Raw genomic sequence first — 12,667 nt, 5'->3', positions numbered from 1 at the left:
AGGCACAGACTTCATACACTTGGGTTCAAATCTCACCTCTGCCACTTACTAGCTGTGTAAGCTTAGGCAAGTTGCTTGATTTTGCTGTGCCCCAAGTTCCTTAACTGAACAATGAGGAAAATAATAGTATCTACTTAATAGGACTGCTGTGAACATTATATACATTGATATCTGTAACACACTCAATAGAGGGGCCTGATACAAAGGAGGTCTTCAATATATGTTAGCAATGTTAGGTGGATAGGGCTGAATGAGTGGGAAAATCAAAGAATAAGAAGAAATTTAAGAAAATATGAGAGAAGGAACCTAACTGATGAAACAACTTAGAAAGTACAGGAGAGGATGGATCTCTTACACTTACTAGCTGTATGATCTTGGATAAGGTACTTTCTTTCCTGTGCCTCAGTTTTCTCAATTATAAAATGGCAATGATAATAGTGTCTACCTCACAAGATTATTGTGAGGATGAAGTGAAATGATGCATGAAACATGAGTGCTGAAATTAAAGGAAATAATGCATATAATTTAAAAAGCCATATACTCTAAAACAGTGATTGTAAATTCTGCAGTAGGGAATGGGAATGGGGATTCTGATATGGGATGGGAACAGGCATATTCCTTCTCCACCTTTCACAAACAGGGCACAGTGAGCCTCTGTTACTAATAGGAGTGTGTTATATTCCTTAGGTGTATTGGGAATGAAAAAAAATGAGAACCTCTAACCTCTAAGGTAGTAGTCCTCAAACTTCAGTGTGTATCCAGGTCACCCAGATGGTGTATGAAAAAAAGTACTGATTGTTTTATCACAATCAGTATGAGTTTCTGAATCAGTATGTCTGGGGTGGGGCCTGAAAATCTGCATTTCTAAGAGGTTCCCTGGTGATGCTGATGCTGCTGGTCCAAGCACCATACTAAGACAACCTCAACTCTAAGCAAGTGGTTCTCAACCTTTACTGCACATTAGAATTACCTAGGGAGCTCTTTTAAAAATCCATCTTCCAAGCTGTGCCCCAACCAATTACATCAGTATCTCTGAGGATGGACAAAGTTATCAGTATTTTTAAAATATCCTCAACTGATTCCAGTGTGTGGCCAAGGTTAAGAATTGTTTTAGGGGAAGCCTACCCTAATCCACAAGTCTCCCTTTACACACACATCTAACATGCACACCTACCTTATCTCTAAAAGGGAGTCACAAGGACAAGTGGAAATTTCAAGGCCAGAAATGAATGGAACTTTCAATGTATGGAACAGAGGGGTTAAAACTTTGTATTTGTGTGACTTGTTCTTGTTCTTAGTGCATTGTCCTGTTTGGACTTCCTTGGCTTTTTTCTTCTTTCTCTCAATTCCCTTCCTCGCACTCTTCTCTCCTTCTGAGTTCCCTGAGGCTAATGAGGTGTTTTATACTTAAAGCTCCCACTGGGAAGGACTTGGGGGAAGCACAGTGCACAACTTAAAAGGAATCATGTGTGCCAGCAGGATGGAAAGTTTAAAAAAAGGTTTCCAAGCAAATAATTTTCACAATTTCTTGACAAAGAGTGCTACAAAATCTTGTAATATTTCCTTAAAGCAGATGAGACTTTTTCTAGTGCTAATAAATTTATTGTAATATATTTTGTTGAAGTACATTGAAGAGACTTTTTGTATTTAAGTATAGTTGACCCTTGAAAAACACAGGTTTGAACTGCATGGGTCCACTTATACATGGATTTTCTTCCACCTCTCCCACTCCTGAAAAAGCAAGACCACACCCTGCTCTTCTTCCTTTTCAATCTACTAAACATGAAGATGGCAAGAATTAAGACCTTTATGATAATCCACTTTCACTTAATGAATAGTAGATATATTTTCTCTTGCTTACGATTTTCTAAACGTTTTCTTTTTTCTATCTTACTTTATTATAAGAACACAGTATATAATATGTATAACTTACAAAATGTATATTAATTAACTGTTTATATTATTAGTAAGGCTTCTGGTCAATTGTAGGCTACTAGTAGATAAGTTTTGGGGAATCAGAAGTTATATATGGATTTTCAACTGTGTGGGGTCAGCATCTCTAAACTCTGTGCTGTCAACAGTAGTTTCAAGTGCATTTGAAACCTTCTTCAGATATTTATTTTATAAAACAATGGTTGCTATGAAATTAAATTGTATTAATTGACATGAACAAGTTAGCAATAAGTTTACTAAGTTTTTCTTAAAGGAGCATTAGATTCCAAACGTAAAAATATAATCCATCTTGATTGTATAAGATAAATCAAGATTCATTCTCTTTAATGCAATAGAATTTCAAATAGAATGATTGTTACTTCTTTTTTTACCAGTGACTTCCTGTCTCATTCAGAATAAAAGTCAAAGTCTTTACAAGTTCCTATATGATCTAGCCCCCTCTATCTCACTGACCTTATATCCCGCACTCTTCCTCTTGTCCACTCCAGTGATACTGACCTTCTTACTATTCTTTGAACATACCATGCCTTTGCACTTGCTACTTCCTCTGTCTAGAACACCTTTCCCTCAGGTATTCTCACGGCTGGCTCCCTCACTTCATTCAGATATATTCTTTAAAATCACTCCAATTCCACATGCCCTGTAGCTTTTCTCCCATCTTATCCCCACTCAACGTATATGTTCATTGTTTTTTGTTAGTCCCCTCCACCAACACCTCCTCATTAGAATATAATCTCCAAGAAGGCATATTTTCCCCAGAGTCTTGTGTGGTGATGATACAGAATAGATTCTCAGTATGTAATTGTCAAATGAATGAACAAATGAATGAATGAATATAATAACACAATGTAATTTTGTGTCAATACCTTGCTCTGTCACAGTTCCCTACCCTGGACCGCTGAGTAAGAACTAGGAAGGGACTCAAAACAAAGGAAATTGCAGAGCACCGGGAACTGTGGCATCCCACTGACCAAACAAAAACCTACAGAGTGAAATATGAACCCTAAAACCTCAAACATATTTTCATCTCTTCGACCTGTGGAGTATCATTAGGCTCTATCCACAGTCCTGCCACCCTCCCTGTGCAGAAACATAAGAGAGACAAATAGGTAAGAGATGTCACTGGTCCATAAGAGACCCTTTCTAACAAGTTTCTGCCACACCAGCTCTTCTTTAACAGTGGAAGGGAGATGGTGAAGCCCTCTTTCCCAAAACAATCTCCCTTACTGGACATGGATAACGCCAAAGTGGCATTAGCTTTCCTACTGAAGTTTCCTGCTCTTTCCTCTCTGCATGCCATTTTGATTTGAGTTCCTATTTCTTCTAGCTGGAATTCCCAGTCACTTGGCTTTGAGCATATGGACACCTGGTACTGAACAGAAGACAATAAAAGTGAACCATTGAGCCATTCATGTAAGAAATGTTTGGAAAATGTTGGAATCAAATTCAACATTTGTCTCCATATCCTGGGAAAGCTACTAATCAGTTAAAAAGGGAGTCATTGACAACACTCTGCATGGCCTTGACATTTTACACAAACCTCCCAGCAGTGTGATCAGCCACAGGCAATGCACCTGGCATTCAACAAAATTTGTAGAATGAATTTGTTCAAGATACCTGCACTGCCATGGCGCCTTTCAGGAAATGGAAATTTTCCCTTTGAGCTAAAACTGCAGTCAACTGGCTGCAGTTAACTAATGTGTAACTTGGCAACATTGCCCACGGTGCACCTCCTAAGAATCACACGGATATTAGAACCAAGTTTGGAAGCTGGTCTGAGTAAGAAAAAGCTGTTCTCGCCACACAAATTCCTTCCAACATAGAGGTACTGCCACCCTTCTCATAATTGAATTTCCAGTTAAATAGTGCACTGTCCCTTTAAGAAGCCAGGCAAGATGGAGCCCTCCTAGCTCACAGCTAGAGGCTTCAGGCAACCTGATAGGGTTGCTGCAGGGTGATAAAAAGAAAGAATGCCAGGAGGGAGGAAGTCGAGGCTCTAATACCTGGAGGAGAAATCAAGGATCCAACCACACAGCCATCGAACTGAGCGCGCCTGTCCCGCCCGTGGTAGCTCCCCTAGGCTCTAAAGCACCACCTCCCTTCCCCTCCCCTTCTTACCAACCCCACTCTGCTCCACCCTGAAAGGTTTTCCTTGAAAGAGGCTATTTCGCCGCCCAGAGAGGGTGATAAAAGGAAGGTGGAGTGGGAGGTGGCAGTTGGTAAGGCAAAATAAAAGGAACTTACTTTCGGATTCTGCGCCTCCGAAGGCATCCTCTCCTCCCAGCCCCGGGGCCTTGGCCGACGGGGCGGGGCCGGGATTGAGCTCTTGGACCCGGGGTCCTCACTCCCTCGGACTACACACGTAGTTGAGTGAAGAGTTAGGGGGAATGGGCACCGACTAGGGCCGGTGTACAGTCTATTTTAATTATCTCAAGGGAAGGCAGAAGAGTGTAAAGAGTGTTAGCCAGGGGAAGGAGTGGAGGTGAACTCTAAAACCTTCCTTTTCCCTACTTTCTCGTTAGCTTACCTCCCCCGGCATTAGCAATATCAAGAGCAATGGTTTTCTTTTTTCTTCCTTTTGGTATCTCTCAGCTGCCAGTCTCGACCCCACCCAGCGGCTCCACCCCATCTACTACTACACCATTCTGTCAATCACCAGCCCCTTTAAAGCTGCATCGCACAACTTGGTTGTTCGTCCCACTTAGGCTGGCGGACATAATCTTGGTCCTTCCGACCTTTTCAACAATACCCCGGACCTTTCTGCTGGATTTATGAAGCTGAGGTTGTTTGCTAGTGGCGGCCTCCCCGCCCCCTTTGTCCTGGAGCTTGAATACTGGGCTGCACCCAAACTTCTTCCGGCAGGGGGCAGGCCCCGCCACACCCCACCGCATCTCTTTTCATTACTTTGTTTCCGGTAAAACTGGTTCCCTAGGCTGCCAGATCCCTAAGAAAGTTTCTGCGACGCCCCCTTGGCGCCGCCCACGCCCATGCAGTCTTTGGACTGAAGTGGCTACAACAGCTCTGGAGTTTCTGGGGACTCTTCCTTCTGCCTATCCTGGGATGCTCAGTCTTCTCCGTCTCTCATCTGTGTGAGTCTGCATGTTTTTGACTAGAATGGGGAAGGGGAAGGGAGAGAGGGTGGTGATTCCCAGAAATGTGCCTTATGCCTCTAATTCACCCAAACAGCAGTCCCTTACTACCGCCCCATCTCATAACTAGGCAGCTCAAAGTCAGAGAAGGGCCCTGAGGTTCCATCCCACAGGTATAATTGGAACTCCAGAATGACCCATGAGAAATCATGTTTAATGCCATCCCCCCCTTCAGTTAATGACAATACCTGGTTGCTTAGGCCAAAAATCTTGGAGCCATCCCTGATTCTTCTCTCACAAGTCTCATCCAATTATTGAGGAAATCCCGTTAGCTTTGTCCTAAAAGTGTGTTCAGCATCTGACCATTTCTCACCCTTTCCACTACTACTACCCTGACCCTGATCCTGACCATCACCATCTCCCAAATGGATGGCTAGAAGAGTGTCCTCACTGGTGACCCTTCTTCCACATCTGCCCTGCTAAAATCTGTTCAACAGCCAGCAAACAAATAGTCTTTCTAAAAGGCAAATCTGACCAGGTCGCACCTCTGTTTAAAACCTTTCAGTCATTTCCCACTGCAGTTAGCATCCAGATTGTCTTATATTATCAACAAGGCCCTCAAGATCCACCTGTCCCCTGCCTGTCTCTTTGACTTGATTTGTAAACACCTTGTTCACACTGCTGTAGCTATGCTGACCTCCTTTTCATTGCAATATATTAAGATCTCTCTCACCTCAAGGCCTTTGCACTTCCTTTTCCTTCTGTCTGATTATGCCCATGGTGGGCTCCAATATCCTACACATCTCAGGAAAGCGTTCCCTTACCATGTGGATTAAGGTAACTCCCACAATCCAGGCACTCTCTGTGACCTCATCTCATTTTCTTTTTATCACAGCACAGATCACAATTTAATCTGTGTGTTTGTTTCTGTGACAAAGTAAGTCTCCCACTAGAGTATAAGCTCAGTAAGAGCAGGGACATCATCTATTTTGCTCACTGCTCTATCCACAGCATACTGAACAGTGGGTGTCATATAGTAGGGACTCAATAAAAATTTGTTGAAAGAACAATTAAAGGCAATATCATCAGGGATTTAGCTGGGTGATATCTGTTTGTAAACAATAAACAAATCAAAACAGAAAACAAGAAAGAAATACACACCTGATATGAACAACTTCCCCTATTTATTCTTCCTTAGAACATCTGCTTGAATATCTTGCCTCTGGGCTGAGTTGGCAACATGATTGGAGCAGTGACATAGTAGAAGTGTGCTTTCAGGTTAGCTTTTAGGGTTGGCAGTTGATAGCTGATGGTTGACTTGTGTTCTTAATTTAAAGATGAAGGGAAGAATAAAATTAAGGGCATTGGTTACATAAAGCAAGAAGGGTGGTTTAAGCAATTTTGTAAACTATGACCTTGATACAGGGTCATAAGAAGCAGCCATTTTCCTTCACCACTAGAAGAGTATAGGGCTATTTAGTCTCAACAAGAGAAAACTTAGGAGGACAACAATCTTTTTTTCAGGGTTGTCTTGAGCTGTCATTAACATGTCATTGGTTGCTTATACCCACTGTGTCCTAACCTTAACTATCTGCCTGTTCATAGAGGTTACTCAGCCCAAATCTCTGGACCTCTAGCCGTGAATGCCAGGCAGCTTTTACTAGGCTGCTACTTATACGTGAGCATAATATTATAGGGAGTTTTGACAGACACCATGGTTATATTCTCAGCACAATGCTAAACACTGTGGACCATAGGCAAAGAAAGGACTCTTTCAATAAATTTCCCCTTTCTCTAACTTTTGTGTGTGTGTTTTTGTGGGTTTTTTTTTTTTTTTTTTTTTGAGACGGAGTCTCATTCTCTCGCCCAGGCTGGAGTGCAGTGGGGCAATCTTGGCTCACTGCAAGCTCTGCCTCCTGGGTTCACGCCATTCTCCTGCCTCAGCCTCCAGAGAAGCTGGGACTACAGGCGCCCGCCACCATGCCTGGCTAATTTATTTTATTTTATTTTTTTTGTTGTGCTTTAAGTTTTAGAGAACTTTTACACTATTTCTGAGAATCAAGGCAGAGCTATTTGTAAGGATGATGCAGAGGGGCTTAGTATTTGGCATCAGGCAAGCTAAGACTGGGTTGAAATTGAGACAACCCTGAAAATTGTGGAAATTGCTATACAATACAGGTTACAAACCAACAGTCCATAAGTTAAATTTGGCCAGCAGATAAGTTTTGTTTGTCTGCAATGTATATGTATATGTGTGTGTGCATGTGTGCCTGTGCAGGTGTTGACTGAATAAATTATCAACATTGAAAAATGTAGGGATATATGAAAATCTGTGTTTTCATCCTTAAGCCTATTTTCCAGAGTGCTGTCAATCTGTCGGAAATCAGCAGTGCCTGGCCCCTCTAGATGTGCCATGATCTCGTCAGCTTATTACAGCCCTCACCTGAACATTTCACTTATTTTTGTTACCAGTTTGGCCTGTATATGCATTTTAGTTTGCAACCCTTGCTAAAGAAGAAATGATTAAGAGTTCATGGCAAGAGTACATAGTTAAATATAGTATTTATCCTCTGGTTAAGGCAACACTTGAAAGCTCTTGATTATCCCTAAATGTCTAAGAGTGGTTTTCCAAGTATCTTACAAAATGGTTTTGGCTTCAGGATTATACACCCATTTTGAGGTCATATTTAATATGTAGTCTGGATTGCATTTACAGAAAACACCTCATCCACTCATGCTATATTTTTTTGTTACCTCCCCAACTAGAATGTAATTCCCTGAGGATGGGGACAGAAGCCACATCTAATTCGGTTAGGTTCAAGAAATAAATTATTGCACACTATTACATAGAAAAAACTGCTAGGTTCCAAGCACATGAAGTTAGATGGCTCATTTCTTCCCCTTAAGGAGCTTCTAGTCTGAAATTTTCCTGTGGATTCCATCTCCTGGGGTGACTTCAGACTTCCTGGGAATACCCATTTACTCTTAAATACATTCCAACCTGCCTTCTTTCTTCATGACTTCATGAATGAAATGGCTCTTTTGAAGGTCTCCAGTTACCTCTATGTTGCTAAATCAAATAGTTACTTTTCAGTCCTTAACTCACTGTACCTTTCAGCAATATTTGGAGTAGTCGATCACTGCTACTTTCTTGAAGCAGCCTTTTTCTCTTAACTTCTATGTGAAAAATCCATGGTTTTACTCTTATCCTACTGGCTGCTCCTTTTCAGTCTTCTTTTCTCCTCTTCTACCAAAGTCTAAATATTAGAGTACCTTAGGGCTTCTCCTTAAACTTCTTTTCTGTCTATATTCTCTCCCTAGGTGATCTCATACAGTCCTGTGACTCTAAATATAAGCCGATGAATTCCTAAATTTATATCCCAAAACCAAACCCCTCTAAACTCTAGATCCATATGTGGTATCACTGTTAAAAAAGCAAGCTCTGAAGTCATACCACGTTTGTGTATATCATGGTTCTGTCATGTAGTAGCTGTGTAATACAGGAAAGTTACTTAACCTCTGTGAGCCTTAGTTTTCACATCTGTCAAATGGGGACAATAATTGCAACACCTTAAGATTGAATTTTTGTCACCTGTCTCAATCAACTGTTTATAAGTATCCAGATTAATCTTTAGTAATTGCATACCAGATCATGTTGTTACCCTGCATAATGTCTTCCAGTGCACTTGTGATAAAAGTCTACATCTTTACCATGGCCTACAAGGCCTTGTATGATCTATCCCTTGGCTGCTTCTCCTAACTCATCTTCTGTCACCCTTCCTCCAGGCCTCAGGACACCAGAGTCACTGACCTTCTTTTCTATAATTCCTCAAATTTGGTATGCTTTTTCTCATCCCAGGGCCATCACACATGCTGTTCTTTCACTCAAATACTCTTATACTCACAGTGCACCTAGCTTGTTTCTATTAATTATTCAGGTAAAAATTAACTACAAGTTAATGCAACACAATGGACAGATCTTAATACCAAAATATTGAGTGAACAGAGCAATTCTTAAAAGACAGTATATGGTTTAATATCGATTTATAAAGTTCAAAAACAAGCAGAAGTAAACAGTATATTGTCTGTTCATACATACATATAAGATAAAACTTTTTAAGGCAAGGGATGTATTGATATAATCTCAGGATACTTCTGTTAGGGAGGTAGGAGAATGGGATAGAAAAGATACCAGAGGTAGATATGAGTTATTGGTAATGTACTAGGTTTTGGGTTGGGTGATGGGTTCACATGTATTTGTTATATTATTTAAAAAGGAAATGACATAAATAGACCAATAATAGTGTGTCAAGAACCATCGATTATCATTAACCCATTTTTTAATATCTGAAGTCCATTAACAATGTTTTAAAAAACTATAAGGGATCAGAGGAGAATATATTTTTTAAATATTGGAATGTGAATACTATTTTAAAACATTTTCCCAGTAGCAAAAACCACAAAGTGGCAGATTTGTTTATGGACAAAATTTAAACATTCTACCACATATTGATATGGTTTGGCTGTATCCCCACCCAAATCTCATCGTGAATTGTAACTCACACAATTCCCACATGTTGTGGGAGGAAGCTGGTGGCGGGTGATTAAATTATGAGGGCGGGTCTTTCCTGCACTGTTCTCGTGATAGTGAATGAGTCTCATGAGATCTGATGTTTTTAAAAATGAGAGTTTCCCTGCACAAGCTCTTTTTGACTGCTGCCATCCATGTAAGATGTGACTTGCTCCTACTTGCCTTCCACTATGATTGTGAGGCTTCCCCAGCCACATGGAACTGTAAATCCATTAAACCTCTTTCTTTTGTAAATTTCCCAGTCTCAGATATGTGTTTATCAGTAGCGTGAGAACAGACTAATACACATACTATAAGTAAAAATAAAAGGCAAAAGACAAATTGGGTGAAAAGTTTGCAGCAATGCAACAAAGGTTAATGTCTTTAATATATAAAGTGTTCTTACAAATTTTAAGAAAAATAGCCATCAACCTGGAGAAAGTAAAAGAGTCATCTTAAAGTCAACTTTAAAAGTCAATACTTTGGAAAGAACTGCCTTTTTAACAAATGGTGCTGGGAAAACTGGATAACAGCATGCAAAAGAATGAAATTGGGCTTTTACCTTACACTATATGCAAAAATCAACCCAAAATGGATCAAAGGCCTAAACATAAGAACTAAAACTAATAAACTTTTAGAATAAAACGTGAGAAAAAAGCTTCATGTAATTGGACTTTACGATGGCTTCTTGGATATGACACCAAAGGAAAAAATTGATAAATTGGACTTCATCAAAATTAAAAACTTTTGTGCAGCAAAGAACACTATCAGAAGAGTGCAAAAATGACCTCTAGAATGAGAGAAATATTTGCAAATCATATATCTGATAAGGAATTAATATTCAGAAATTATAAAGAACCCCTAAAACACCAACAGCAACAAAAAGCAACTCAATATAAAAATGGGCAAAGGACTTGAATAGACATTTCTCCAAAGGAGATAAACACATTGCCAATATGCATATAAAAAGATGCTCAACATCATTATTCATTAAGGGAAATGCAAATCGAGACCACAGTGAAATGGCACTTTAAACTCACTATGCTGGTTATAATTTTAAAAATTGGAAAGTAAGTGTTGGTGAGGATATGGAGAAATTGGAAACCTTATGCATTGCTCGTGGGAATGTAAAGTGGTGCATTTGCTTTGGAAAACAGTATGATGGCTCCTCAAAAAGTTAAACATAGAATTACCACATATTCCAGTAATTCCAATCCTAGGTACAGTAATGCCCTGATACTCACAGTTTTACTCTAAGCAGTTTCAGTTACCCATGGTTAACTGTGACACACAATTATTAAATAGAAAATTCCAGAAATAAACAATTCATTTGTTTTAAATTGTGTGCATTCTAAGTAATGTGATGAAATCTCATACTATCTCGAGCATTCCCACTCCCTCCCACCTGGGATGTGAATCATCCCTTTGTCCAGCTTATCCACACCACATATGCTACCCACCCATTAGTCACTTAGTAGCTGTCTTGGTCATCAGATTTAAAAAAATCAATATATATACTGTCCTCAGTTTCAGGCCTTTTGTAGTTCTGTAGTAATTACAGAACTTTTTTTTATTTTGTGAGAAAAATGCCGTTGGAATTTTGGTAATGACCACATTGAATCTTTACCTTGCTTTAGGCAGCATTAGCATTTTAATAATATTAATTATTTCAATCCACAGAACTACCATATGACCCATCAATAATCCCTCTTCTGTATATACCCAAACAAAATGAAATCAGCAGCTCAGAGATATGTGCACTCACAATGTTCATTACAGAATTATTCACAATAGCCAAGTTATCAAATCAACCTAAGTGTCCATTGACAGATGAATAAAGTAATTGTAGCATGTGTATACACACACACGTAATGAAATATTATTCAGCCTTTAAAAAGGAGGTTTTTTTTGTTTGCAATAATGTGGATGAACATGGAAAACATTATGTTATGTGAAATAAGACAAACACAGAAAAAAGAATATTGCATGATCTCTGTTATTTGTGGCATCTAGAAAAAGATCAAGTATAATACGTAGAAACACACAGTAGAATGGTGGTTACCAGAGGCAGTGGGAGAAGGGAGGAGGAGAGATGAGGGGATGTAGGTTAAAGGGTATGAAGTTGTAGTTGTGTAGGATGAATAAGTCTAGAGATGTAATGTACAGCATGAGGGCTATAGTTAATAATATTGTATACCAGAAATTTTTTAAGACACTACATTTTAGGTACTCTTTTTTATTATTATTATACTTTAAGTGCTGGGATACATGTGCAGAACATGCAGGTTTGTCACATAGGTATACACGTGCCATGGAGGTTTGCTGCACCTGTCAACCTGTCATCTACCTTAGATATTTCTTCTAATGCTATCCCTCTCCTAGACCCCCACCCCGCAACAGGCCCCGGTGTGTGATGTTCCCCTCCCTGTGTCCAAGTGTTCTCATCGTTCAACTCCCACTTATGAGTGAGAACATGCAGTGTTTGGTTTTCTGCTCTTGTGTTAGTTTGCCAAGAGTGATGGTTTCCAGCTTCATCCATGTTCCTGCAAAGAACATGAACTCATCTTTTTTATGGCTGCATAGTATTCCATGGCGTATATGTGCCACATTTTCTTTATCCAGCCTATCATTGATGGGCATTTGGGTTGGTTCCAAGTCTTTGCTATTGTGAACAGTGCTGCAGTAAACATACGTGTGCATGTGTCTTTATACTAGAATGATTTATAATCCTTTGGGTATATACCCAGTAATGGGATTGCTGGGACAAATGCTATTCTGGTTCTAGATCCTTGAATCACCACACTGTCTTCCACAATGGTTGAACTAATTTACACTCCAACCAACAGTGTAAAAGTGTTCCTATTTCTCCACATCCTCTCCAGCACCTGTTGTTTCCTGACTTTTTAATGATTGTCATTCTAACTGGCGTGTGATGGTATCTCATTGTGGTTTTGATTTGCATTTCTCTAATGCCCAGTGATCATGAGCTTATTTTCATATGTTTGTTGGCTGTATAAATGTCTTCTGTTGAAAAGCGTTGATATCCTTCACCCAC

At 39.7% G+C, this 12,667-nt stretch overlaps 2 protein-coding genes across 3 annotated transcripts in view; one reads left to right on the top strand and one right to left on the bottom strand.

The window, feature by feature from the left end:
- The window catches only part of KLF8 (KLF transcription factor 8), a 381,472-nt gene extending 376,684 nt beyond the window's left edge, over nucleotides 1-4,788 (bottom strand). Inside the window, exon 1 of the mRNA XM_063803977.1 lies at nucleotides 4,198-4,788. The gene's annotated coding sequence lies outside the window, so the exon portion shown is untranslated. The remainder of the gene's footprint in view (nucleotides 1-4,197) is intronic.
- A 64-nt stretch (nucleotides 4,789-4,852) lies between these two features.
- LOC129138752 (uncharacterized) overlaps nucleotides 4,853-12,667 on the top strand; it is a 49,904-nt gene continuing 42,089 nt past the window's right edge. The window contains exon 1 of one of the 2 annotated variants that reach the window (XM_054676646.2): nucleotides 4,853-5,042. The gene's annotated coding sequence lies outside the window, so the exon portion shown is untranslated. The remainder of the gene's footprint in view (nucleotides 5,043-12,667) is intronic. The other variant, XM_063803983.1, reaches the window with a different exon arrangement.

The sequence above is a fragment of the Pan troglodytes genome, chromosome X (genome assembly GCF_028858775.2).
Source record: "Pan troglodytes isolate AG18354 chromosome X, NHGRI_mPanTro3-v2.0_pri, whole genome shotgun sequence".
Lineage (NCBI taxonomy): Eukaryota > Metazoa > Chordata > Mammalia > Primates > Hominidae > Pan > Pan troglodytes.
This window is presented reverse-complemented; position numbering and strand designations above follow the sequence as displayed.